At 47.6% G+C, this 27,387-nt stretch overlaps 1 protein-coding gene and 1 non-coding gene across 4 annotated transcripts in view; one reads left to right on the top strand and one right to left on the bottom strand.

Annotated features, from left to right (window-relative positions):
* MVB12B (multivesicular body subunit 12B) overlaps positions 1-27,387 on the top strand; it is a 184,428-nt gene that overhangs the window by 123,722 nt on the left and 33,319 nt on the right. The window lies entirely within an intron of this gene.
* On the bottom strand, positions 4,673-4,776 carry LOC147913196 (U6 spliceosomal RNA). The gene has a single exon (XR_015549050.1). It is a non-coding gene; the product is annotated as a U6 spliceosomal RNA (small nuclear RNA).

The raw sequence follows: 27,387 nt of genomic DNA, 5'->3' as shown, positions 1-27,387 counted from the left end.
TTTTTAAACATGTCGCAAAAAATCTCCGTGTCGGTATTTCCTTTTCTTTCAGAGAAATATTGAACAGCATATTTTTTGGTTTCAATTATTTTAAGGGAGAGAAAAAAAAGAACCTATGAGTTCAGAGACTTTTCTAATTACTAAATTGGTTTGTTATAAAAAGATAATAGCAAATTTCTTCTTTTCATAATTGGACATTTCTTCCCTGTAGGCTAATGCATGCACAGCCCGTGCATGCACAATAAGTTGTGCTTTTGAAAAGCCATAACTAGCTAATAACAGCTACAGTGTCATCAGAGAGTAATGGTGTGCTGATTAGCATAATTAATGACAAATGGTAGTGCGGAATTGGTGGATTGGTTTATCGGATGATGAATGCAGCACGGCCTGGGCCGGGGCTGCCAACTAGGCCTCGCTGGCTGTCAGCCCTTCTGTTCTCACCGAGGCAGCCCTCATTACTCACGATGGGAGGTGCCAGTTTGTATTCTGTTTGGAGCACAGAAAACTTAATAATCCAAGCAAATGTGGCTTTCCCTTTTTCCTCTGTATTTACTCACAAAAATCTCTTCTCGCTCTTTCCCACTGTGGCCAAATCATGAAGGCGCAGCTCTTTCAAGATGCTTCCACGATGCTTGAAGGGGAAACAAAAGGTAGTGTACGAGACACACACGTGTGGCAGTGCTTTCCTCTGACCACAGATGAATTGCTCCCACTAGGAAGACTTCTGCTCTGTGAACTCTGTTTATCTCAGTATTTAGGAGAGGGGAAGAGATGAACTCAGTAAGCTATATGTTCTGTCCTGAAGTAAGATTAGCATATTTATCTTTGACTTGATTAATCAGACCTAATTTGCATCCTCAAATGAGACTGATAAAAATGGATTTACCTTTTAACCTTTAGAGGAGGAAAAGTGTTTCTCTGCAAGATTTCTGGGGCTATCTTTCCTTAACCGATAAGAAGCAACTCCTTTATCAATAAAGATGAAAATCCTTAATTTGCATTAGTGAATGAGACTAATTATTATATAGTTAATTAGCATCTGGAAATGAGGATTATCTTAATTACAAAGCACAATTTCCCTAATAGCTACAAAACTGTAAGTTTGATCCGTGTGGAAATTGGTAACTATTATTATGTAATTAGTGATAACATTAATAGTACAGAGTATTTAGGCATAATTTGCATATGCAAATGTAATTTACCTGAACCGAACAAGTGGACCGTTAATGATTCGAGCATGATTGAGCCGACTGAAAGTTCTAGACAGCTGAACGGTGAGCATTATGCCGAGTAGCTAAATTAAGTAGTAAAGTAGGTAAGGACCTTTACATTTAGGTGGTCAGAGTGGATTTTGTTTTAAGAAGAATTAGTAGTCGGAGGGTTAATGATGAAGCTAACGCTTAGGGAAATAGCTGGCCACATAGTCGTCACCTTGATTTCCCCATGCTTCCCAAAATCCCTTGAATTCTAGATGGACGTTCCCTACATATTTTAACATTTCTGAATATTGGGTCTGCCTTACAATTGACGTGTACTTTTTTTTTGTTGTTGTTGTTGTGAGGAGATCAGCCCTGTGCTAACATCCGCCAATCCTCCTCTTTTTTTGCTGAGGAAGACGGCCCTGGGCTAACATCCGTGCCCATCTTCCTCCACTTTATATGGGACGCCGCCACAGCATGGCTTGCCAAGCAGTGCATCGGTGCACGCCCGGGATCCGAACCAGCGAACCCCGGGCCGCCGCAGCGGAGCGCGCGCACTTAACCGCTTGCGCCACCGGGCCGGCCCCGATGTGTACTTTTAAAGCAGTTATACACACACATGAGCACAGCAAATTATGAAATCGATGGTGCAGCTTACAGTTCTTGGGGGAAAATTCGGAGCTTTCTGACTTTTATCTGTATGGCCCTGGAGTCTCTTCCCTTCAGAGCTGCTGCTTCATCTACGTCTCCTCTGGTACCCATCTGCTCCCTCCTTCAGACCGTAGCAGCGTTTCCCAAAAGGTGGGGTGTGTACCCGTGAGGGAAGGTGAGATGTGGATGGCCTTAATTTTTTATTTCACCCATAATAGCATATCAGTGGATAGCATTGTTTAGAATAAGATTAAAGTAGGCATATTAATCAGTCTTTTCTGGGCTATGCTGCAGTAACAGATGATCCCCCAGACCACGGTGGCTTACACTACCACCATGTTGTATGTCACTCAAGTTCCAAGTTGGTGACTGCAGATCGATGGGGTCCTGCTCCATATGTCTTCTCGTTCTGGAACCCAGGCTGCAAGAGCAGCCCCTGTCTGCAACATTCTGTTCTTAGAGCAGAGTGAAAGAGCTAGAGATCTGGAAGAAACTCCCAGGGGCTCTGAAAGCTTCTGGTCAGACATGGAAAGAACTCAGCCCTGCCCCACATCAGTGCGTAGGGGTGCGTCCTCTTCCCCAGGAGGCCCTGGCCTTCCCATGGTAGTGGGTGGGGATGGTCAGACTCACAGGGAAGTGGGAGCATGTATTCAGGAATGGTAATTTTGCGTTTTAAATAGTGAATTTCACCAAAAAAAGTAATTAAAAATAATTTTAAAAAATAAAGTTTCTTTTTTAATTTTTAAAAATTTTAAAAAGTGAGTTTTCAGCTGTAAAGAAAAATATAAAGTCAATAATTATACTGTAAAAAAATAAGTAAAGCTGGGACATGAGTTACTGTTTCCTAAATTTGGGAAACATTGGCTTATAGTGTCTGTGGCTTATCTTCAGTCATCAGGAACTTGAATTCTCCTGGATAGTTAGGTATGAGCTCAGGGATGTCACACATGTTCCAGTGTGGTGGAAATAGCACTGCCCTCAGGGCTTTAAGGCTCATTTTGACCACTTCCAAACTGGACAAAGTTGCTTCCTGTCTCTGGGATTCAGTTCTCCTAGCTGCAAAATGAAACTGTGGGACCAGGTGGTCCTTCTTGCTGCTCTGCCCTCCCACCACCCCTTCTGAGCACCTGTTGAGAGCCAGGCACCTTACAGGGGCTGGAACAGAGGTGTTCTGGAAAGTTCTGCCTCCAGGCTGATGGAACTCAGCAGTTCCTATAGGAACCTAAAAAAATAGACAGAAAAGTTCATTGATATATTTTTCTTTATCAAAAACAGGCACAAATTTTCCGATTTATAAAGGTAACATGTTCCTTGTGGAAAAGTTGGAAAATACATAAAAGTATTGGGAAGAAAATAAGTATCACTCATAAAGAAACAATATTTTAGGGTATATGCTTTCAACTTTTTCCTATATCATATATTTATATGTAAAAGTATATTTCTACCTAATCGTCCATTCTGGTTTTTTGGTCAGATTTACTGAGGTATAATTTACATACAATAAAATTCACCCTCTTAATGTGTACAGTTCAGTGAATTTTGACAAATATCAAATTACATGCTAAATGTTACATAACCACCACCAGAAGCAAGATATAGAATTTTTCCATCACCCTAAAAAGTTCTCTAGTTCCTGTTTCCAGTTGTTTCTCTCCCCGACCCCTAGTCCCTGGCAGTCACTCGTGTGTTTCATGTGTCATACATGGAAGCATACAGCATGTGCCTGCTCTGCGCGTCGCTCAGCCTAGTGTGTCTGAGATTCATCCATGTGTTGCATGTGTCAGTAGCTCGCTCCTTTTTATTGCTGAGAATGTCCACTCTTTTCTGAGATCTGGTCACACACCTTTCTTCTGGTCATTCATAGTCCTCCTCGGGGTGAATTGAATGGTTGCTAATCTTCCTCATGGATACAATGCACTTTGTCTAACCAGCCCTCTATGACCAGATTCTTACACTATCTTCGCTTCTAAAAGTGGTGCTTTGGTCAACATTCCTTTAGGTAAATCTTTGTTCCTTCGGGTACGTGTGCATTTTTAAGCATTGTCATACAAGATGATAAATTGCCCACCAAGATGCTCGAATCCATTTACATTCTCACATATGCAGAAGGGAGTTTTTTCCCCTGAAGCCTTACTAACTGGCTATGATTTTCTGAAATCCTTATCGATTTGAAAGATGAGATGGCGTCTTATTGTTCGTTGACATTTCCCTGATGACTGGTGAGGGGCACGTTTCCCTCTGCTGCTTGGCCATTTGGAGCCCTCCAGTCTTGCCTGTTCGTACCTGCGGCTTTTCTGTTAAGTCAGGCTTTTGTTCATTGGGTTATAGCAGCACCCTAACGGAACAAGGTCTTTTCTTGCCCTGTGTTACTACTGCTTTTTTCCAGTTTGTGGTTTGTCCTCTAATTTTGCTCTTCCTTTGTGTTTTGTGCCCTTGCTATCACATTTCAGCAAAGCCTTCTCTATCTTGTGGTATCTTCTGGTACTTTCTTTTTTTTTGCACTTAAATCTAAAATTCATCTGTAACTTGTATGGCATAAGGATCTAACTATGTTTTTCCAAATTATTTATCGTCGTCTCATCACTACTTATTAAATAATCTGTTTTCAAATGAGTTGGTAAAAAAAAATCTTATATTCACCTCCTGTTATCTACTATGATATATTTGCAGCTTGTGCCCTGTTCCATTGACTTGAATGCATATTCTAACGGGAGGATCACACTTTCAATTATTATAAATGTATATGTTTTGATATCCTGTCTTATTATTCTTTGTCATTGTTTTTCAAAATGTTCCTGGTAATTCTAGCTCAATTTTTTTTTTTTAATATGGAACGCTTCACGAATTTTCATGTCATCCTTGTGCAGGGGCCATGCTAACCTCTGGATCATTCCAATTTTAGTATATGTGCTGCCGAGGCGGGCACTCCAGCTCCATTTTTTTACCCAGCTGAAATTTAGAATCGCTTCAAGTTCCAAGGAAAATATTTTTAAGACTTTGATTGAGAAAATATTGAAGTCATAAATTAAATTGTGGAGAATGATCATCTTTAAAATACTTGGTCTTTCCTTCTAGAAACGTAATATGACTCTCCATTTATTCAAATGTTCCTTTATATCATTCAGTAAAGTATTATAGTTTACCTTCTGTTTATCTAATTCCTAGGTTTTAAATGTTTTTGTTGTTGCTTTGCGCATTATGTTCTAACTGGGGATTGCTTATATATATTTACAAAAATACTGCTGGTTTCTGAATATTCGTTTTGTAACTGGCCACCTCTCCGTATGCTTGTTATTTCCAGTAGCTTCCGACTGATTTCCAGTAGCTTCCAAACCCAAGAAAACTCAGGTTTTCTCGGTAGACAACATCATCTGCAAATATAAACTTGTCTCTTTGATAACACTTATGCCTCATTTCTTTTTCTTGCTTTATATTGTTGGCCAGAACATCCAGAGCAGCAAATGACAGGGGCAATAGCTTGCATTCTGTCTGGTTCCTGACTTCAGTGGGGCTGTTTCTAGTGTTTCACAGTCAAGTCTGAGACAGGCTGGTAATTGAGGAGTTTGATCATGTTAAAGGAGCCATTCTTCTATTCCTATTTTCCTGGGGGTTGTGTGTTTGGTTTTTTTAAATTAAATTGTGTCACTAATTTCAATTTCATATAAAAATAAATTCAGAATCTATCAATAATACAATATTGTTGTTTTTTCTCATTTAACTTATTGATACTAATCAATTTTTATTTTGATGATTTAGCATTTAGAAAATTATTGTTATATTTCTGAAATAAATCCTACTTTACTATGGGGCATTATTCTTTAAATATAGTACTAGATTTGAGCTGCTGTGATTTAAGTTGGGATTCTGGTATTTATATAAGTGAGATTGGGCTTAATGCTTCTCAAGATATTATTTTTGACTGATCTAAGAATCAAGAGTTTTTTTCTTTCAAAGATAAGAATATTTTTTGAATACTGTAATATCTTTTCCTTGCGGGGGTTGGAAAGAAAATGAAAGAAAGTTCCCTTAAGAACTAAATGGTCCTGGAAGCATCTGGGGACCTAGGGGTGCTTTGGGAGGGAGGGACAACAATTGCACTTTCTTTCACAATTGTGATCTTTTTCAGGCTTTCTGCTTTTTCTTGAGTCAGTTTTGTTATTTATATTTTCTTTGAAAGAAAAATCAGCCCTTTCATCTAAATGTTAAAGTTTAGTGGTATAAAATTGTGCCTAAGAGTTTATTTCTATTTTAAAATTAAAATATGGTCATATGTATCCCTGATATTATTTTTTTTCCCTCTTTTTCTTGGTTATCCTTGGTAAAGATTTATTTGTTTTATTTATCTTTTCAAATAATCAGTTTTTGATTTATTTTTAAAGGCATTTGGGCCGGCCCCGTGGCTTGGTGGTTAAGTGAGCGCGCTCCACTGCTGGCGACCCGGGTTCGGATCCCGGGCTCGCACCGACGCGCTGCTTCTCCGGCCATGCTGAGGCCGCGTCCCACATGCAGCAACTAGAAGGATGTGCAGCTATGACACACAACTATCTACTGGGGCTTTGGGGGGAAAAATAAATAAATAAAATCTTTAAAGGCATTAGGCTTCTGCTTTATATTTCATTATTTTATCTTTAGTTCCTTTTTCTATTTTCTTTTGGCTTCTTTTGATTTTTTTATAGCTTCTTGGGTTGAATAGTCACCTCATTTGTTTTCAGTTCTTTTTGATTTTTGATACGAATATTTAACTATATAAATATTTTTGTGTATTTGATGGTATTCTGATATATAGTACTCATATTTATAAATATATAATAATTTTAGTTCTGGTTGCCTCTGACTCAAGTGTTAGCAAATACTTTTTTCTGAGTGATTGAGATTTTTTTTAACCTTTTTGTATTAATTTCTAATTTTTTTGCGTGGTGGTCAGAGAATGGCACCTGTATAATTTTTATTTTTTCACGTGTATTTGGTCTTTCTTTCTCATTCTCTATATGATGAGTTTTAGTAAATGATCCATTGACACTTGAAAACATGTCTTCTTTCTGTAAGGCACTATGTTTGAGATACACAAACACACGCACACACACATACACACACACACACTGCCATTCTTTGATCAAGTAGAACGGATGGATATATCCATATCCATATCCGTATCTACATCCATCCATCCTACTTGGCCAAAGAATGGTAGCTTTTCTTGTTTTGTAAATTTCTTCTTATGTCATTATCCTTTTTGAGCATCAGTTGTATTTTGTACGTTTCAATGTAGTGTTATTCATGCCATGAAGGTTTATGACTGTCTGTTTTACTCTTCCTCAAAATAAAATTCCCCCTTTTTGTTCCATTTTGGGTTTTTGCCCTTGAGTTCTGTAATGTTCTTGTCGCACGTTAGCTCTCAGGCCTTTTCCGGGGCCCTGCAGCCTGGCAGTGGCTGCGGCCCCTCCTTCTGCCCTGGCAGGGCAGGCTCCTCCTCAGGCCTTTGTGTGGTCTCACTCCCACCCCAGGAGCCTTCCTGTTCCCATCCACATCCTCACCAGTCTCCCTCCCACCTGCACACCAGCCCTGCTCTTCTTGGAAGCCGTGCCTAGTGACTCCTGTTCTCCTCTGGTTCCTTCCACAAGCGCCTCCAGCCACCTTTGTACCCCGAGTGTGAGCACACGTCTCTCGAGTGCCCTCCATATGCACGCCAGCTGCCCTGTGTCAGCTTTGTCCTGAGCTCTACGTTCAGAGGCCCCCAGTCCCAGCACATGGGACCAAGCCCAGCCCTGCTCAGTCTGTCTGTGCCGCTTAGTTACCTCGTTATTAAAGGGGCTGATTGCTGCTGCTAGACTATTCTGTTCTTAGAGTTCATCATGAAACACCAAGTCATTTTTTTAAAATTACTTTAAGAGCCTTAGGCTGAAACTATGATCACTGGAAGTGCTATTTGAAAGCCTTCCCACATGCGCTGGTGATGCTCCAGGGACGCGCACAAGAACACCAGGCAGCGTGGTATGGAAGCGGCAGCAGGGCTTTGCAGACCACCGCCTTCCAGGCTGGGCGCCATCCAGTGACTCGCAGACGCTCCCCTTCAGGCTCGTTCTCCTCCTGTCTATGGGAGGGCTCCTTGCACTTGTCGTGCACGCGCAGGGGGGTGGGGGTGGGGGCGGGGGGGAGGGGGGCTGTGAGAATTCATCAAGGCCATTCACTCATGCAGCACCCAGTTCCAGAGCCACTACTGTGCACCCAGCCTAGGGGCCAACTCTGGTTGATAACACGCACAGGGTGGGGCAGAGAGCCTGGGGGCAGTGCGTAGGTGCTCAGAGCACACACCGGTTTGCTGTGGCCTGCCAGCATACACATTCAGATACAACCTGTGGAGATCAGATGTGCTCTTCCGCTCGTTGAGGTGGGTCACTGGAGAAGGCTCAGTGGCCGCAGGCACATAGCGCAGCTGTCCACAGGGCGACCCTGGCAGATGGGGCCGGGCCGCAGAGGTCCGCAGGCCCGCTCTCTCAGGTTGTCAGTCTGGTGGACAGGGATGGCCTCCCTGGTTTCCTGTCAATATTGTGGCTTCGGATGAGAGTGAATGTGCCCACAGCACCTCTTTACTAAGGCTCATTTCCAGAGGAAGGCAGAGAGTCATCCTTCGTGTTTAAAAGTAAGGACAGCCTATAATTTGGCAAATTTAGCCACTTCCTACGTTTTCTGCCCAGAGACCTGGGACTATTTCTGACCCTGGAAGGGCTGGCCTGGGCCCAGTAAGCCCTGAGTCCCGTGGGCAGCTGTGCTGGCTGGGGTGACTGTCGCGTCATTACCTGCGATGAGAAGGACTGGCTTCTGTCCTCTCTTGAGCAGCCTTGCCATGGAGGAGCAAGTGACGTGTGTCTTTTTGGTTTCAGGAATAATAATCAATACTTATTGAGCGAAATCACTTTCATGTATGAACTTATTTAATCCTCACAACTACCCCAGGAAACACAGGGTATTATAAATGAGGAACTGAGGTTCAGAGAGGTTAAGTGAGTTTCCCAAGGTCACACAGTAAATCACGACAGTGCCTTCTAGAGAAACTTCTCGTAGCCTTTCCCAGGCTTCTGCTCTTAGTTTGTTTTGTTTTTTTTTTTTTTTATTCATTTTTTTCCCCCCAAAGCCCCAGTAGACAGTTGTATGTCATAGGTTCACATCCTTCTAGTTGCTGTACATGGGACTCGGCCTCGCGTTGGACGGAGAAGTGGTGCCTTGGGGCGTGCCCGGGATCCGAACCCGGGCCGCCAGCATCAGAGCGCACGCACTTAACCGCTAAGCCACGGAGCCGGCCCTCTGCTCTTAGTTTTAAGTTTCTTTCTCATTTCCTAGAGTGTACTCTCCATGAGGGAAGCTCTTGGCCTTATCGATCTGTGTACCCCCCAGCCTCCTGAGGTGTAGCATCAGAGCTGACTGTGAGGGCCCTGCAGTCAAGTTCACATCGCCGTCAGTGTCCCCCATGGCCGACAGCCTGGGCCTGGGCCGCAGTGGTGGTGGCTGCAGAGAAGCCAGGGCAGGAAGGCGCAGTTGGTGGCGAGCACTGCTGGTTCCCTATCGTGTAGAGCAAAGAGCCCGGGCTCTCCCCGGGAGGGAAGGCCTGGCCCTCTGGGAGGCGGTGGGCAAATTCCATTTCCTCTGGTTAGGCAGCCTGACTGACGGCCGGCTGAGCTTGCAGACCCGTCTGGGGGCTGGCGGACTCTCCCGCCTGCGCCCAGAGCAGCCCGGGAAGCCAGCCTCCACCGGGGTGCCACAGATGGCAAGCCCGAACAACAGAGTGCACTCCAGTGTGTCGTGGAGACATTGTCCGCCTGCAGCTTGTCTGTCGTGTCGCCGCAGCCTCTTGCGTGGGGACTCCCTCCCTCCCTGTCCCGCCTCCTGCCTGTGTGAGGATTATTTACAGCTTTTCATAGGGTTGCGGGGAGGGCACAGAGGGGTTCCAGAACAGACATCGGTCATTTTCTTTCTGTTTGGGAAGTGAATAATAATAACAATAACAAACACCTACCTAGCATTTACAGAGCGTCAGCCCTTGTTCTGAGTATTTTACCCAAACCATCTCTGCTGCTCTCATAACAATCCTAAGAGGTGTGGGTCTCATTAAGCCCAGCTTACAGATGCAGACACGAAGGCACAGAGAGCTTCGTTAACTTACCTGCAGTCACACAGCTCAGGCAGGCTGGTCTAGCATCTACTGTTGACCTCCACACTCTACTGTCCAGTGTGTGGTGGAGGCTGAAAGGCACTTGCCTCTTGCTTGGGGCTGGCACCCATGCAGGAGAAATGGCACCTGGGGCAGCTGTGAGATCCCAGGGACGTCCTGTGGGCACTGTGGGTGCAGATTAGCTGCTCCCCTCAGCCGAAAATGGGCATCTGGACTGTCTGGCCTTTCTCCCACCAGTGACAAGGCCCTGTGGTGACAGGCTGACGCAGCACTGGGCAGAAATACCCGAGTGTTCCACCCTGGGGTGCAGCCTAGCTCCTCACTGGTGACGTCTTTACATCACTGGAAGGACAGGGGTCAGAGGAGGAGCAAGAGACCTGGAGGCGGAGTCTCTCAGCTCTGCCGTTCACCCCAAAACTGTGATCAGGAGCCAGGCCCTTCACCTTCTGGGCCTCGGTTTCCCCAGTTGTAGAAACAGACATGGAGGGACAGAAAGCCTCCTCGAGAAGCCATTGAAGATTCAATGAGGTAAAGCTTGCAGATGGCCTGGCCCACTGTAGGCGCTCACACCTGCAGGGAGTAGAGTGGGGGAGGCAGTGAGGAGACTTGTGCAACGGGATCGACCCCGTGGTGCACTTCCAGGTGGGGAAGCCGTCAGGGACTCACGGGCACTTATAGAGGGGATGATGCTGGGAACTGCACAGGTCCTTCAGTGATGCGAGGAGGAGCCCTGGAGACTAGACCATGGTGAGGCTCTGAGAGAAGTGGGTTCAATCAGGCCTGTATCCCCAGCCCCGTGAGCAGCAGGAGTTCACACGTGGCTGGGGGCAGGCGAGCAGAAGCCAGAAAAAGGAGTGAGCGGGGCCGCAGGGAGCTCCGAGGTGGGACTGCCCTTGTCCCCTGCCTTCCAGGGCTGGGGAGAGAGAATGCTCGAGGGCCTGGGCTGGCTGCCCAGGACACGCATCATTGGAAAGGATGTATTTATCTTTCTGATTTAGCTTCAAAGATGCCCGGAACACACGGCCTCTGGTCACAGGGAGCAATGAAAAGCCAGGTGGAATATACAGAGCAGATTAGCTGAGCCGTCTGATGGATCCCCAGCTGTTTGCTGCGTCTCTGTGTAAATTTCATGCAGGTTGCTTGATTGAGAACACTCGGAATGTTATAGGCTTGGCAGTTCTGCAAGTCACACTGTTTCATTCCTCAGCCCTTCTTACTGGTTATGCGAAAGTTGTACAAAAAACCCCATTCCCAGCAGCCTCTTGTACGTGTGGGAAACTTGTCAAAGTGTTGTTCAGACGCTCGAGGTGTCAGTGACCAGCAGAGCTACCTTCTTTTTGTTTGGAAGGTGGAAAGAGGTTACCAGGTGCCTTGGAGGATCTTCATTTTGTGTGCGTGCCCACGTGCATGCATGCGTGCATACATGCAGAGCGTGCACACCCATGTGGCCACACGCACACATGCAGGCTCGCATATGTATGCACAGCCAGGGCTCCCAAGTAGAACTGCATTGTATGAAATGGACCCAGCATAGTTGCTGGTCTTCAGGTGTAGGCCTTTCAGCCAGTCATTCGGTAACCCTGAGGCCCTCCTCCCCACCGGTCACTCTGCTTGATTCTGGGCCATCCAAGGCGAAGAAGACAGGCTGTGCCTGGGGCCCTGGGAGCCCTCTCCCTCCAGGGCACCTCCTCTGGCCACACTCAGCTTCAGGTGGGTGCAGGCCCAGTGGGCCCTCAGAGTGGCCTGGGAGCCAGAGAAGCATGTGCCCCGTTGGAGCACAGTCTGCTTGGTGATTTGGGGGCAGACAGCATGACAGATTCCAGGGGGCCTCCAGATTATTTGGCTGTACTGGAAGTGGTTCTATTCCGAATATTGCTGGAACTAACAAGGCAGCTGTTCAGCCTCTCTGTGCTGGGCTAATAAGTAGAAAGTGTTTCACCCAGTGGAGGACATAAAGAGTTGTCAGGGCCCTCTCCTCCATGTCTTTGCCCTCTGACCTGTGTGTTTGGGTGTGGGGTGTGGGGGGTGAGTTGGGGAGCTGGTGAGTGTTTTGGCTGAAGTAATGGGATAGTAATTGAAATATCTTAGGAAGGGGGGAGAGGAGGGGATGTTCGAGGGTAATTGCTAACTGATGCCAAAAATAAAAGAACTTAGAAATGTTTAGCAACTTCATGGACCTTTCTTTTCCAACCATTTCTGCAAGCTGTGGTCCAGTTCTTTCTCTGGGACAAATGACCTGCTAATATGGGGGACGTGGCTATAGGACAGTGTGGTCTCCTTTTAAAAGCCCTGGACTCAAGTCTCAGCTCCACCCCTCCCCTTCTGAGCATCAGGTCGGTCTTCTATCAAGAGGGGATCATGGGAAAGACTAAGAAAAGACACCCTAAAAGTGCCTTGTCCGCTGTGAGGTCTGTGAGGATGAGGTAATCCCGATTTCTTCAACTGAGCAGGATTTTATGGGGCATCTCTTTTTGCCTATGCTGGTGTCACGGGCACAAATCCCATGAAGGTGCCACCTCCCCGCGAGCCCTCCCCAGGACGGCTGGTCCTCGGCATCCCTGCCCGCGAGGTGGCTCGTTCCTGGGTGGACGAGCCGGGGAGAGAGAGTCCGCTGAGGAGAGGTGGGCCAGGGGCCTGGCAAGGGCGGGAGGGACACTGAGCGCTCAGGTAGAGTGGCCAAGTCACGGTTTGCCCCGGCTGCATTCTCAAGTCTGGAGTTTTATTTTCCACTCTGAGGCTGGAAATTCCAGGGACTGTTTCCTCTCCACCCATGCGGACTGTGAAAGAGCCCTGTTCCCAGCAGCGCCCGCCCTGTGTCCCTGGTGCTCCGTGGAGGAGGTGGCTGGTCACACAGGCTTGGCCACCGCTCGCCTACGGGGCTCAGGCGGTTTCTTTCTTCTTGTGGTGCCACCTTCTCACACACACACCCGGCCTCCTCTTCCCTCTGACCATCAACCCGTCACCAGCCCGGTGACCATCCAGGCCCAGGGCGAGGGTTCACCAGGCCCTGACAGGGCAGAGGACAGTGAGAGAGAGAAATGAATGTCCCACATCCGTCAGGGAGAATCTGAGAGAGAAACAGGTGCCGTAACACAGAGGAAGCGTCCAGAGACAAACATCAGAGTACGTAACTCGGAGTTGGTGCAGTGTACACCCATTAGCACCTTCCTTTAACAGTTGAAAACCTTTATTTCTACACTGAGAAATAAGCTTTCTGCTTTTATTTTCAAACTTCAAAGATTACTTTTGAAATAAAGTTTTTTCCAATCAAATTCCAAAGGTTTTACACATGTGTGAGGGAGGAGTTTGGCTATTCAAATGTGTTTGCTCTGCCCTTGGTCTCCTTAACTACAAAGGTCCCGCGGCCGCCTCCACTTTGTTCTCTTAAATATTATACTAGCTCGCTCACACGCCCTGGTGCATTGCTCCAGCCTCTCCCCTCCATCCCCCAGGCTGAGTTTTGTTCCACTAGAGCCTAGTGGGGCAAAATAGATTTTTTTAAAATTATGGTTACTGGCAGAAATCTTCCCTGTTTGGACACTGTTCACAGCTCCTCAGCTGCTGCCACGAACCCGGCTCTGTAACTGTGAATGGCCACGGTGGCCTGGGGCTGCACAAAGGGAGTGGTGGCCCTGGTCAGAGCCAAAGGAATTTCCCCTTTAAGAGTAAGGATGGGTTTGCAATGGCTAGGGGTGTGGGCGTGGTTGATTTTAGCCCCTGCATGTTGTTAGCCCCATAAAGACCCAACTAAATAATTGGGCTGGGGGTGAATTTTTGAGCCGCTAATGCTCCATGTAGTGGTTTTGCCATCATGTGTGACTCTAGAACAATAAACTTTTTTTTTTTTTTGTGAGGGAGATCAGCCCTGAGTTAACATCTGTGCTAATCTTCCTCTTTTTGCCGAGGAAGACTGGCTCTGAGCTAACATCTATTGCCAATCCTCCTCGTTTTTTTTCTTTCCCCAAAGCCCCAGTAGATAGTTGTATGCCACAGTTGCACATCCTTCTAGTTGCTGTATGTGGGACGCGGCCTCAGCACGGCCAGAGAAGCGGTGCGTCGGTGCGCGCCCGGGATCCGAACCAGGGCTGCCAGCAGCGGAGCGCGCGCACTTAACCGCTATGCCACGGGGCCGGCCCCTAGAACAATAAACTTTGGTAGGTCATCTTGAGCATCTCTTCCTAATATTAGATCATAAATGTTTTCATAGGATAATCCCCCAAGATATTCCCAAATGGCCAAATTTAAAAACAGCTCTTTAGCACATAATTTCTCCTGCAAAATGTAGTAATGTAAAAGTGAAACGTTTTGGTGAACCTTTAGAACTAATGATTCTATAAATACAAGCTGACGTCATTTATAAAGTTATTTAAATAAATTTTGTCACTAAAATACATTCCTCCATATATTACATCACTGTTAATAATAATTTTAACAGTGAGTTTTGTTTATGTAAAAAAGAATTGGGCCTAGACCCAGGGTTTTCCTAGTCAGGCTGTCAGCGGACTTGGCTGAGGTTCCCGTTTTCGCCCCTTCCAGCTCCCACCCCGGGATGTTCAGAACGTTGGCGCAAGTGGGGCTCAATTGTAAAGACGGCTGCAGAACCAGGAGGAAAAGTGGTTCTCAGGCCACCTTGACTCAGAAACTTCCTTTCCTCCTGCCATATGAAGTTCGAGAAGGCCTTTTCTTCCAACAGAGGCCAACCTCATCTGCACGGAGCACTAGTTCTGTCCCGTCACCAATCTCTTCCGCCCGGAAGCTGGGTTAGAGATGGTTTCACTGGCAGCAGCGTCTGCTAACAGTGCCCCTCTTTAACTTCCATTTATAAAAAATAGAAGGAAAAGGGCCTCTTAAAATTCTGGAACCGCCTTTACTCTCGGAAGTGTTCCCGACTCCTTGCTCTCTCCTGAACCATCGAGAATCCTGCGCTTTCTGCCTGTATCCTCACACCACAAGTTGACCTGCTCTTCATTCTCCCCCAAGTTTTCCCTCTTCCTTGAGGAGTGGTTTTCACAGCCAGAGCCCCGGCCGCACCACGCTCACGAGTGCCCCGTCTGATTTCCATGCCGCCTGTGCCGGGGGCTCACTGCCTCCTAGAGCGGAGTCCAGCTGCGCCCTGGGTCCACATTCCCCTCTGTAATTGATCCCAGACTCCTCTCCGCACCCCCACCCCTGCCAGGCCCCGCGTGCTCTCAGACCTTTTCGACTCCCCCTGCCCTTCCAGCACCAGCAGTTGGCTCTTTGGTGGGGTCAGTTTTTTTAAATAAAGAAACAAACAGTCACTTCAGAAGAGTTACTGCTTTTGCAGGAGGAAAGTGGGGAGTGTCCCAGCTCGGCTGAAATTCAGGTGCTGAGTGTCCGATGGGCTTACTCGCCGGCCAGACGCCCCACTCACAGTATTCCAGTTTGTGCTTTTTTTTTAGCAAAATGACAATTTCATGTCATGACCTTCAGAATTTCCACCAGTGGTAGACACCGTGAATGTTATGTTCTCAAGGACCAAAGGAGAGCCTGTTTGAGGTGTAAGGACGCGGCTTCACGGACACACGGAGGGAAGAAAGCCTGCGTGCTGGAGCGGCCCCCCAGCTCTTGACCATTTGGGGTTTTACAGACAGAACATTTAAAACCACCCTGTGTTTTCACAACCTTAGGCGAAAATGAAATCACAGTTTGGTGCTTATCCAACAGCCTAGAGGGAATCAAGCTGAGAACCCCAATCAGCAGGCTGGCCCCCTCTCCACCAAAAACTAAACGATAAAAACAAGCCGAGAAAGATGTGCTTTCAAGGTGTGTCTGTCAAAAGACGATTTGGAAACTCCTTCACAATAACGACTGAGCAGAATGTTAATGACCCGTGTCCTCTGAGTTCCCAGAGCCCCCAGACCAGCAGCCCTGAACATTCTCTCACTGAGAGGCAGCCTTTGACTTTGGATTCTGGGGTCCCTTCCAGGCCTCTGCTCAAATGGTTTTTCCACAGACCCAATAAATGACTGCATAGCAGTCAGGAGACCCGTATTCAACACCCAGTTCTGTTACTGGCCAGCTAGGTCGCATTGAGCAAGCCAGTAAACCTCTCTGAACCCGAGTGTCGTCATGGTGAACCTGGAACAGGGTCAGCCTCACGGGGTACAGGGTGGAAACTAGGATAGAGGATAACGGGTGTGCAACCCCGCAGGAGAGTTATGAGGCACCACAGGTGTTCACGCTGTGGGTTCTTATAACTGGACATCTGGGTTCTCTCATTTCTAAGCTGCTCCCTGCTCCGGCCGACACCCACACTCCACACTGGCCTATAGCCCCTCCCCTGGGGCTTTAAAGAAAGTGTTTTTAAGAACCTATTGGGCCCTGCGTTGCACGATGGTTCCCCCAATTCTTTTTTTTTTTTTAAAGATTTTATTTATTCATTTTTTTCCCCCCAAAGCCCCAGTAGACAGTTGTATGTCATAGGTTCACATCCTTCTAGTTGCTGTACGTGGGACTCGGCCTCGCGTTGGACGGAGAAGTGGTGCCTTGGGGCGTGCCCGGGATCCGAACCCGGGCCGCCAGCATCAGAGCGTGCGCACTTAACCGCTAAGCCACGGAGCCGGCCCCCCCCTAATTCTTGCCTGCAGCACGATCTCCCTAGTTACTACAGCCGCCCTGAAGGCCTCGTGGCGGAGAAATCACTTGTGTGTGTCTTTTTAAGCTATTAGGTTCCATTGAAACGTGGTCTTCCACTTTGGTCTGACCAAAGGGTCCCTTTAAAAAATCCAGGGCAGATTTTCAAGTGGCTGGAAGTCATTCCTCAGGGAAGCACAGGAAGGTTTAAGAAGGAAACTCAAGAGTCCAATACAAGTTAGAAATACGTTCCTTAGCTTCAAAATGTGACGAGTTCAGTTTGTGTTAGGCAGAGAGAGAGAAAAAAGAGCCTTCTGTCTGGATTCCAGAAAAGACAGTTACAAGCTATCTGAATTTATTATTTTTCTTTCCTACTATTAAAGGTAAAAGCCATAGAAACCCTGAGTACTCAGAAGACTTTCTGCAGATACAGAGACAGACAGACCAAAGGTTCTTTCCATCTTGAGAGTTTTAGAGGCTCGTCCACGAAAAGTCTAGACCAAAGGGAAACCCAGGGTTAGGTTCCATAATAAGTGATAAATAGTCGGTCAGTGAGTGGAGTACCTGGCTGTGCTCTGGCGCTCGTATTTGTTGACGTCTTATCTTCAGTTATGTAGGAGTTTCGAGAGCCTGGCCTTCTGAGCTAGACAGACACGGTTACCAGTGCTGGCCTCCCTTTGCACTGGAAGCATGGCTCCCTTGCCTCTCAAAGCTGTAAGACAGGTTAACCCCTTTCGCCTCTTGGGGTTGTGACATGGGGACGGGTCGAGCTTTCACCAAGTGACAGCTGTGACCGGTGCTACGGTACTGCCTGCCCTGCTGCGGTTATGGGTAACAGAGAGTCCTGTTTGCAGAAAGGCTTCACAGAACCGTACTCGTAGACCCTCACCCAAGCACTCTCTGGCTCCAAGCACAGAGCAGAGTTTCCCATGGTGCCCCTGACCCAGAGTTCCTGAGCCAAAGTCTCCGGAAGCTTGGGGCTAGGAATTTGCATCTTTAACTAGCATCCCAGGCCATGCTGACACACCTGGAATCCTGAGACTCTGTGGTTTGGAGAGAAAGGATGTGCCTCCCAGAGTGTTGGGGGCCGGCTTTGATGATGCCATCTTTAAAGTGCTAACAAAGGCCGAGCTTACCAGTGCCCACCCTTACCTCCCTCACTCATCTAGACCAACGCCTCTCCCACAGGGGTGCTGTCTGTGATCTCGAGGGATGTGATTGCTCTCCAGAGAGAGAGGGCTCCTGCGGTCAGAGCTTATTTTCGGTGGGCTGGCTTCATGCATGGAATTGCCCTGGTTGAGAAGCAGCGTCCCTGTGATTTGGGTTATCTGCATGGACTTTCCATTTGGGGCTCCCATGTGAAACCACTATTTTTCTCCCTGCCTGTGGCATCTGTAGTCCCATGTACCTCAGTCTTAGCTGCTCTGGAGGAGGCCTGCCTGTCTCTCTGAGGGGCCTGCTAGCTCTCTCCCAAGTGAATCTGCGATACACCCCATAGCCTCCAAACTTGGCAGAATTCCATCTAGCTGCGTCTGCCTGCCATGGCTCTGCTCAGACCTCCCTGATGGGCGAAATGAGGCTCTGCTCGCCGTGCAGAGACCAGCACTCACTGCGTAATGGGCTGGGCCCTGGGCAGAGGCGGCCTGGGGCCTGTGGGCAACCTGGGCTTGAGCTCCGACCTTGCTGGAAATGTCCCTGTGGAAGTCATGCGCACACGGGCCCAAGTGTCTCCATCTGGAAAAGGAAGGCGTTCCACAGAAGCCACCAGACTTCCAGCTTGGACCTTCCTGGCTCCTTCCATTTGTTTATCCTCGGAATTCTAACACTCCCATTTCACTCACATCAGATGTGTTTTCACTTACATCAGATGTGTGTTCACTTGTGCCCAAATGCTTTGCTTGTGCTCACTTTCCATCGACTGTGGAAGCAGCTGCTTGTGCCCCTTTCCTTCTGAATCCCCTTCTGTAGGAGAGGGGGTCAGAGGGATGTGGAACCAGGAGTAGCCAAGCAGCTCCTGTCAGGGCCAGAGGGGTGGGCACCCCGCCACACACACACACCAGGGTCCAGGGCCGTGGAGGTGGGGAGGAGGGCCAGGTTCTGGAGAGATCTCTGGATAGAATTAAGAGGCACTGTCGTGTCATAGGAAAGAGTCAGGCTCCCTGGGTTCAGTTCTGCTTCTGCGTCTTGTCAGCTGTGTGCTCCTGGGCAGGTTGCTTAACTGCTCTTTGCCTGAGTGTCCTCTGTACAATGGGGATGATGGTGATGATGATACATACGTACGTACGTACATACCTACCTCGTGGGATTGTCATGAGAAATCAGTCAATAACAGAGCACCCAGACCACGGCCTGGCACAGAGCAGGAGTTCAGTGAAGTGTGAGCTGCCACCACCACCACTCTCTTTCGGATTTAAAGGACTGGTGACCGGTGTGAGGGAGGGGGACAAGTCCCTATTGCTCCGGGCCCCTGGATTGGACATCCAAGTGGGTGGTACTGCTATTCACTGGGATCCAGAAAATAGAAACAGGACGCTTGTCAGGGAAGAGAAATGCACCCTTTCTTCTCTTTCCGAGGAGGGTGGGAACAATGCCTTGCTGCCTTTTCCTTTGTTGTCCCCGGTGGGCTTGCGCACGTGGCCGTCAGAGCACCCCCACGATTCCTGCCCGCAGGCTGGCGCTGTGGCTCTTCAAGGATTGTCATCTATTGTCTTTGAATCACGCTGCTGGGGAATAGTTTGCATAGATTCCCAAGTTTGTAATTAAAACAATTGAGAAACAATTTTCACTATATAAAAAAAAAAAAAAAAAAGAATAGCTGAACAGGAAGTCTCTTTTAAGCAGATGTTGTGCTGTGAGCCATGTAGAAATATTATTTTATCATCAACCCAGCACAGTTATCTCCAGACTTGAAAGAAACTAAGGGAACATCTTTTCTACTAACCCAGCGTTTTTTAGGGCCTAATATCATTTCACATTTAAAGGTGATGGCAATATCTTTAACGTTTTTCTATTGGATTAATAACGTTTAATGTTCAAAGCAATAAAGCGAAATGTTTTCATGAGGGTGCTTTATATCACCAGTGGAAAATTCAAGTTAAAAAAAGACCACACACACGAAGTAATAGGCGTCGAGAACCGTAAACTGAGAAGGGAGCCTGGGCATGGAGGTGGTTTCTCGGAGCCCGTGGGTGTGCAAGGCTTGGGGCCCCGCCCGGCCTGGCGCCAGGAGGGGCTTCGAGCTCTTGGCAGTGAGCGCTCGGAGCCCTCGCCCACTCCCCAACCATTCATCTCCACCTAGCAGCGGAATATGACAATGTTAGCATTTTTCATTTCCCTGACGTTACCATTAATAAAGCAATGATCCAAAAGGGGCTTTGCTGAGTCTGTTCTTTATGCTCCCATCACTCACGACTAGATAATTTCACACAGGATCGTTTTAAAATTAAATGACGATAAAAACGCTCTGCTGTTCTGTGTTCACCAGTTCATAGAAGTCTATCAAGTCATTAATGTGTCATGACAAACTGCTCGATGGATACAAGAGTAATTAATTATTTGAATAAATAACAAGTTGAGCTCGGGGCTTTGAACCACAATGACATACGCATCCCATTAAGGGTGTCTTGGAACCTTTTCAGGGCACTGGTATGAAGAGTTAAAATGCAGGCCAGGGTATTGAAAATGATGAAAAACAATTTCGTAAACACAGGGTAATATTTTCCAGGGAGAAAGCCAAAGTGTCACATTTCCACGCCCACATGGAGCTCCATGTTCAAAGTTCTCCGGCCGCGGCCATTTCAAGATACCACTTGATCAGTGATGATTTCAGAGAACAATTATACAGATTTTCATAATCACCATTAATCTTTGCATATTTTTCAAGATAATTACAGCAATTATTATTTAGATTTCTCTTTTCTATGCCCATTGTAGAAAGGAACAAGTGCTCATTATCCTGGATAGTTCAAAGAACCTTGGGTTAAAATTCTTTGTCATCTCTACACTCATTCCTTCAACTCATGTTGCCTCTGAAAGTTCCTCAGCTCCAGAAATTAGAGTGCTATTCGCAGGCTCTATTATTAAATCTTAAGGTTGAGCTGTGACTGCGGTTAGTGGCTGGTTGAATTGTTCGTTCGTGGGACTGCTGAGTTCCGTGAGAATTACTGTCAGGTGGCAGGAGATGTCCATGACAGGCGTAGTCGGGGATGGGGGGCCACCTCACTCCTGTTTTCCGTGATAGACTTACAAAGCGAACTAACAACCAATATTTAGAGAATACATTTTTGTGACATGCCCTTTAAAGGTTACTGTTAAATCTGCAATCTGGGTAATTTAGGGTGCTGACTGCATAGACACAGCAACTGGATAGAAGGGAGTGCTCCCTAGTATTTCCGAGTCAAAGGGGGTGTCCATGCAGGCATCAGTTCTGTCTCAGGCTGCTCCTTCTTCCTCACATCACTGTGGTCCAGAGAGCTTGTCCGTTGGAGCTGAGTTTGGGGGAAGGTGACATACTGCTTTCAAGAGAAGCCATTTCTCAGGGGAAAGTTTCTTGAACATTCTGCTGATTGGAAACACATCTCTGTATGTCCGGTGCGGGTGCGCCTGTGCCGCATCCCAACTACGGGCGTTATTTCTGCAGCCTCCTGTTCTTCCACGCCCGTCTGTGGGGACTGTCAGAGCCAACCCACCTCTGCCAGACTGCGAGGGGGAGGACAGCCAGGCCTTGGGTTTTGAACTGGGAATCCAGCATTTGAGCTTTATGTAAAGTGAGGAAATACAAGACACAGAAATGCCTTTTTTCTCTTCAAATTAAGTTTTGTTGTTCAGTCATGATCTGGTTCAAATGCACACAAGCAGTGTGCCATTACATGAACATAATAGATTGGATGTAGAATGCCGTCGGACTTTCTTTATTTGGCCCGTACCTCTCGATCCCTGTGACTGGTCTTGTGGAATCACCTGGCGGCTTGTGGGGGATGGAGCTGGGGCACTCTCAAGCAGCGTCCCCCACAGGGCTGCCCCTCCAGGGCTCACCCCTGCCCCAGGGCTGGGGCCTTCACTCCGAAGCTCTCACCCTAAAGTCTCTCATTCACTTGGGGGGGCCCGGGTCCTGGGGAACTTGATCCCACTAATCAAGGTCAGGAGATCTCTGTGCTGTGGTATCAGATTGTGACTTCTTGTCACAATTTTTCTTTAGCCTATGGGCAGTCTCTTCTCAAATCCTAAATTTATATCGAGGTTCTACCTTCCCAGTTTGTGTGATATGCAAGCCCACTATCCTGTTGTTAAAGTGCTTGGGCAAATGGGTAATTAAAAGCTTACTCATTGATCATGGACTCAGAGTAAAAGGAGTTGGGAAGTCCCTTCTTCACAGAGTCCTGAAGGATTCCCATGCTGGAGAGTGGCCTGCATTCATTCACCTGTCCATTGCCTCGTCCTTGCTGGCTCTGGGCTAGCATGGAGCTTGTAATCTGGGGAAGGATATTGGGACGGGTGATCAGAGCACCGTAGCACCGAGAGAACAGACCGCTGGCTCCAATGAGCCATAGCTTGGGAGGCCCCCAAGGGGGTAACATTTCATCCGGTTTGGGGGGTTCATGGGCAGGAATGGACTCTCCAGGTTGAACCCACAGCCAGGAGAAGGGCATGTCGCGTACAGAAGGCCTGACTCAGTCAGGAAATGGTGAGTAGGTTGGGGGAGCTAGATCTTAAGTTGTAGGGAGCAGGTTGCAGGGGCAACCAGGCCACAAAGCTAGGTTGGGATCACCCTGTGAGGACTGGACTAAGGCATTTGGACGTCACCCTGTAAACTTTAGGAAACAGTTGACGTTTTTAAGTAAAGGAATGGCACGAGGAGATCTGCATTTGGAAGCAAACACCAGAGATCTCTGAGGTGGTGTATTTGTCTTGGCCATGAGCAGTGTCTCCCTGGGAGAGTGCCCAGAAGATGCTCCTCAACCTCTTCCAGCTCCGCACACCTTCCATTCACTTTCTCTTCTTGATTGCACTTTTCTGCTTCCCCCTCTAGATGACTTCTTCATGTCATGTGGGAGGGTGTTCCTACCTCATCCTTTGTATGGTGGGAAGGCAATGGGCTTGGAAGATCTCCCTTTCTGCCCCAGCTCTGCTGTTTACCAGCTTTGTGGCCCTGACAAGTCCCTTCCCTTCTGGGCTTCAGGCCCCTTTGGCAGAGTGGGGATGGCGACACCTCACAAGACTATAAGGAGGTTTAAACGGAATGTGTGTAAGTGCCCGACATGCTCCTCTTCCCCTGGACAGGCACTCCGTGGTGCAGGGCCTTCCAGAGTGGTGGATCAGGATTGGCTTTAGACACCCATAGATCTGGGACACCTTCTCTCTTTGCCCTTTGCTTCCAGGGAGGAAGGGGAGGCATCTGACCTGAACCTACAATTACCCTTTGTGATTGTTGCTTTTCAGCAGCCTTTTTAAGTAGAATCTGGATGCGGGTTAGAGAAATCAGCTGTTATCTACGAGGGGTCAACCTTGGTGGATTTTGTAAATTGCATCCTCTGGGGTTTAAATCCAGGGTCTCAAATCACCAATACCTATTTAACACTTATGGTGATTCTTATCATCTGTGAGACTGAAGAATGTCAGAGCTGGGGGAGGGGGGGTGGATTTTAGACGCCATCTAGCCCAGGGCTACTCAAACCTAGTTGCACTAATATTAGAATCACCTGGGGGCTTTGAACAACTACTGACTCCCGGGGCCCACCCCTCAGACCAAGTAAATCGGAACGTCTTGTGGAGGAACAACAGGCAGCAGTAATTTCTTTTAAAGTCACCAGATAAACACTTACTGAGTCGCTGATCGAGCCCAACCCATTCTCTCCCAGATGAGGATGCTGAGCCTTGATTGAGCTGCACATGGGCCTCCTGACTCCAAGGCCAGCTCTCTTTTCACTGTTATTTGTTCAACAGATATTGTATCCTTCTCAATGCATCATCTCAGGAGGTTCATGATGTTGGCATGACCCCACAATTGGTGAAGTTAGCTGGGGTCACCTGGTTAAGGTGCTGTTTGTCAGGTTTCTTCACTGTAATGTTACTATTTTTCCTTTCGTAATTAATATGTAATTTGTGGGAAATACTTTAGGACTATGTAAATAGCTTATTCCTCATCAAATTTTCACCTACTAATTTTAGCGTCTCTTGGTTTTCATAATTCCATCATTCCTTTAGTTTTCTTAGTTGGCATTTTATGTTAAAGAAGAGCTTTCCCTTATCCCCTGTTTATGTATATTGGTGTGGACTACTGGATTCTTGTTCATTATTATTAATTATTTTGATGCTCAAATTGTTCCATATTTAGCCAGTGGGAGCCCCTTCAAGCTGGCTCGTGTGTCCCTTTGCTACGTTCCTGTGGTTCTTTGAGAACGTCTTTACTTTCTTGTGCAACAAGATGTCCCAGGCTTGTTCCTTCCCTGCCCAGCCCTCAATCAGCCATTTCTCCAAAGAGCCTTTTTCTTTCAGAAGAGAACACTAGACACCAAAATCTGGGCATGAGGTGTCCTCATTGCTTCTAGGCCCACAGCAGATAAATATATGTACATGTGTGTATGTTTGAGTACATATACATATAAATGTATATATGTATATACACACATGTGTATATGCATATACATATCTATCTATATCTACTTATTAAAACCAAGTTTATACTGATACCTCCAATTTTTGATCCAATATCACAGAGTACATTCTAATCTTCCTCCCATTGTTTTGCCAACTTCTCTTCCTCAACCTGAGCATTCAGTGTTAGCATCCGTCAGTGTTCTGTCTTGGGCCTGGCTCTCTTCTCACTGTTTTCTTCCCAGAATATCTCAGCTTCTCTCTTGGCCTCAATTATCACCGTGCTGGTAACTCCCAGACTAGCCCGCAGGCCTCACTTCTGAATTGCCCTCCAGGCAGTCCTCACCAACCAGTCTTTCCTTCCGTCATGATGTTCTCACCAGTATTGCCCAGCTTCCCTTGGATGTCTCACAGGCCCCTCAAACTCAGCACATCCAAAATGGAACCCACTAGCTTACACCTGCACTTCTCCACCAGCCCCCCGACCCCCCTGTCAGTACCTGGCATCCATTCTCCAACTGTTTAAGCCAAAATCTCAGAGTCACCCCTGACTCCTCCTCCTCTTCCCTTGCCCTTTCACCGCCAGTCGCCAGGTCTCTTGATTCTGCCACCTAAACATCCCTCGATCTGTCCCCTGTCCTCTCCTCTTACTGTCACAGTTCTTGTCCAGGCCACCAGCATCTCTTGCCCGATTTGCTGTCAGAACCTCCTCCCTGGTGATCCTGCCTCCAGCCTCACTCCCTCTAATCGGTTTTTCTTTCCACAGCCAGGGAGACATTCCTAAATTATAAATATGACCACGTCTCCAGCTCAAAAAGCTTTCAGTGGCTCCCTAGGGACCTCATGGGGACATCCAGGCCACTTAAAATGGCAGTCAAGGCTCCTTATGAGCTGGCCCCTGTTGTCCTTCCACACCCTTACTTCTTTGCAACTGTTAAAAAGACTGAGATACATCTATAGCTGCCATGGACACTCGCTGACAGATGAAAAAAAGCAGATTGCAGAACAGCTGATTATGCTGTGATGCTATTTTTATTAAAAACACAAACACATACAAAACAAAATTCTGTATTTCTTCTGTATACACACAAACACATATGTGAGTGCATGGGAAACGGGCTGGGAGGACCCCGAGGACTGTGCACAGACCACGTCCAGGGCTGGCCCTGTGGAGAGCTCTGGGATTGGGCTCTGGGTTCAAGGGGTGCTTTAACTTAGCTGTACTGTTGGAATTGTTTCTTTAGAAAATATATTCATTTATTGACGGGTCAAGAAAAATACAACTTGGGCCGGCCCTGTGGCTTGGCAGTTAGGTGCGCACACTCTGCTGCTGGCCGCCCGGGTTCGGATCCCGGGTGCGCACTGATGCACTGCTTCTCCGGCCATGCTGAGGCCACGTCCCGCATACAGCAACTAGAAGGATCTGCAACTATGACATACAACTATCTACTGGGGCTTTGGGGGGAAAATAAATAAATAAATAAATAATCTTTATAAAAGAAAAATACAACTTAAAAATATAAAGGAGTTGGTTTTGAGAAGGTGAAAAAGAGCCCTGGAACAGAAAGTGCATGCTCCTGCCCACGGGGCTCCGAGCCCTGCCAGCAGGTTGCTGTATCTGATGCTCAGCCAGCAGAGCAGGCGGCTCAGCAGTTACATCCCGGCCTGTCCTGTGTCGAGCCTTTGCCTTCAGTAACACGACAGTGGCTGTGAATTAAACTGCTTATATGTATTTTAGACCATGCCTGCCTTCCGGAGGAATGTCGTCACTCCTAGGGGCAACGTGGCTGATTGGACCCTCGTCTCTGCATGTTATTCTGCATTTACAAAGACCCTGGTGTTAGTCTCGAGCTCACCAAGGAGTTTGTGTGTGTGTTGCCTGTGGACAGTGGGTGTGCACACATGGTGACTTACCCAAGAGCCCCTTAGCGATCTAGGCACCTTTTCACCCACATGGAAAAGTGTCACTTAGTTGGATTTTTTCTTTAGTTTGAGAAAAATGCAGTTGGTCTCTGCCTCAAGCCATTAAATACTTATGAAGCTTAAGAAAGCATTTCTGTAGTGGGGTGAGAATGTTCTCGTTGTGTGTTTGGAGCATGGGGCAGCTGCACAGCTCAGCCTCTCTGTGGACTCCTGCCCTCCCAGCTCCCACAGCTCGCAGACACCTGCCCTGACCCTGCAGGTGCACTATCCTGCTGCAAAGCCCCCTAGGGTCCTGGAGGGCTGCTCTGAAAGGAGGGGTCTGAGGGCCGGAGACCCCTCAGATTCCTCCCAGGATACTGGGATGTGGAACGGTGAAGTGGGCCATGTGGCCAGGGTGACGGTTACTGGCACGTGTTCTGTGTAGAGATGGGGGCAGAGAAATGAGTGTGTGGGGGCAGGGGAGCTTCCTAATTGCTCCTGCCAAATAGAACCTTAGAGAATATTCGTTTGTGGTGTGAAGGCACCTTTATTTGAAGAGTGTGGCATTTCCGGGTGACCTGGCCAACTAACCTCCAGACTCCCGAGGGCAGTTTTCTTCACTTTGCTTCTCGGGCTCTTTTCCAGGGGACATTAAGCAGCCTGGGTCAAGTTTGGGCCTTGTGCCTACAGTTGAGCCTGACCTGTAACACCAGAGATGGCAGACACAGGGGAGAGCCATGTTCCGGGGGACCCATTGAGTCCTCCTGGGCAGGCATTGCTTCCGCACCTCCAAGAGTCTTTGGATGGGGACTTACAGCCCATGGCTTACGTAATTTAATGTGGCCGAACTTATGTTTTTATGTAAAAGCAGGTAGAAAAAGAAAAAGGTCTGCTGCCTTGGAAGAGCATTTTCCTCTAGTGTAGTGATGATGATGGTGGAGTGATGATGATGGTGGTGGTGGTGATGATGATGATGATGATGGTGATGGTGATGGTGACAGTTACAGAGCAGTTTGTACCTGGAGCGTTATGTTTTTATCTCATCTAAACTTCACAGCAATCCAGGTATTATTATTTCCTTCCTTCTACAGTTTAGGAAAGAGAAGCACAGAGAGATTAAATGCTTGTCTTGAGTCAGAGGTGGGGCGGAGGACCCGGCCTGAAGTCAGCCTTCTGAAGGAGCGTCGTGCTTAGTCTGTAAACCATGGCTGCTGCCAGTTGAGTACCTGCTACGGCGCGGGCTGTGCTCGGCTCTTTCTCGTTTGCCGAGTCATCCCCTCA

This window comes from Ceratotherium simum, chromosome 29 (genome assembly GCF_057802395.1).
Source record: "Ceratotherium simum simum isolate JZ-2026a chromosome 29, ASM5780239v1, whole genome shotgun sequence".
In the NCBI taxonomy this organism is placed as follows: domain Eukaryota; kingdom Metazoa; phylum Chordata; class Mammalia; order Perissodactyla; family Rhinocerotidae; genus Ceratotherium; species Ceratotherium simum.
This window is presented reverse-complemented; position numbering and strand designations above follow the sequence as displayed.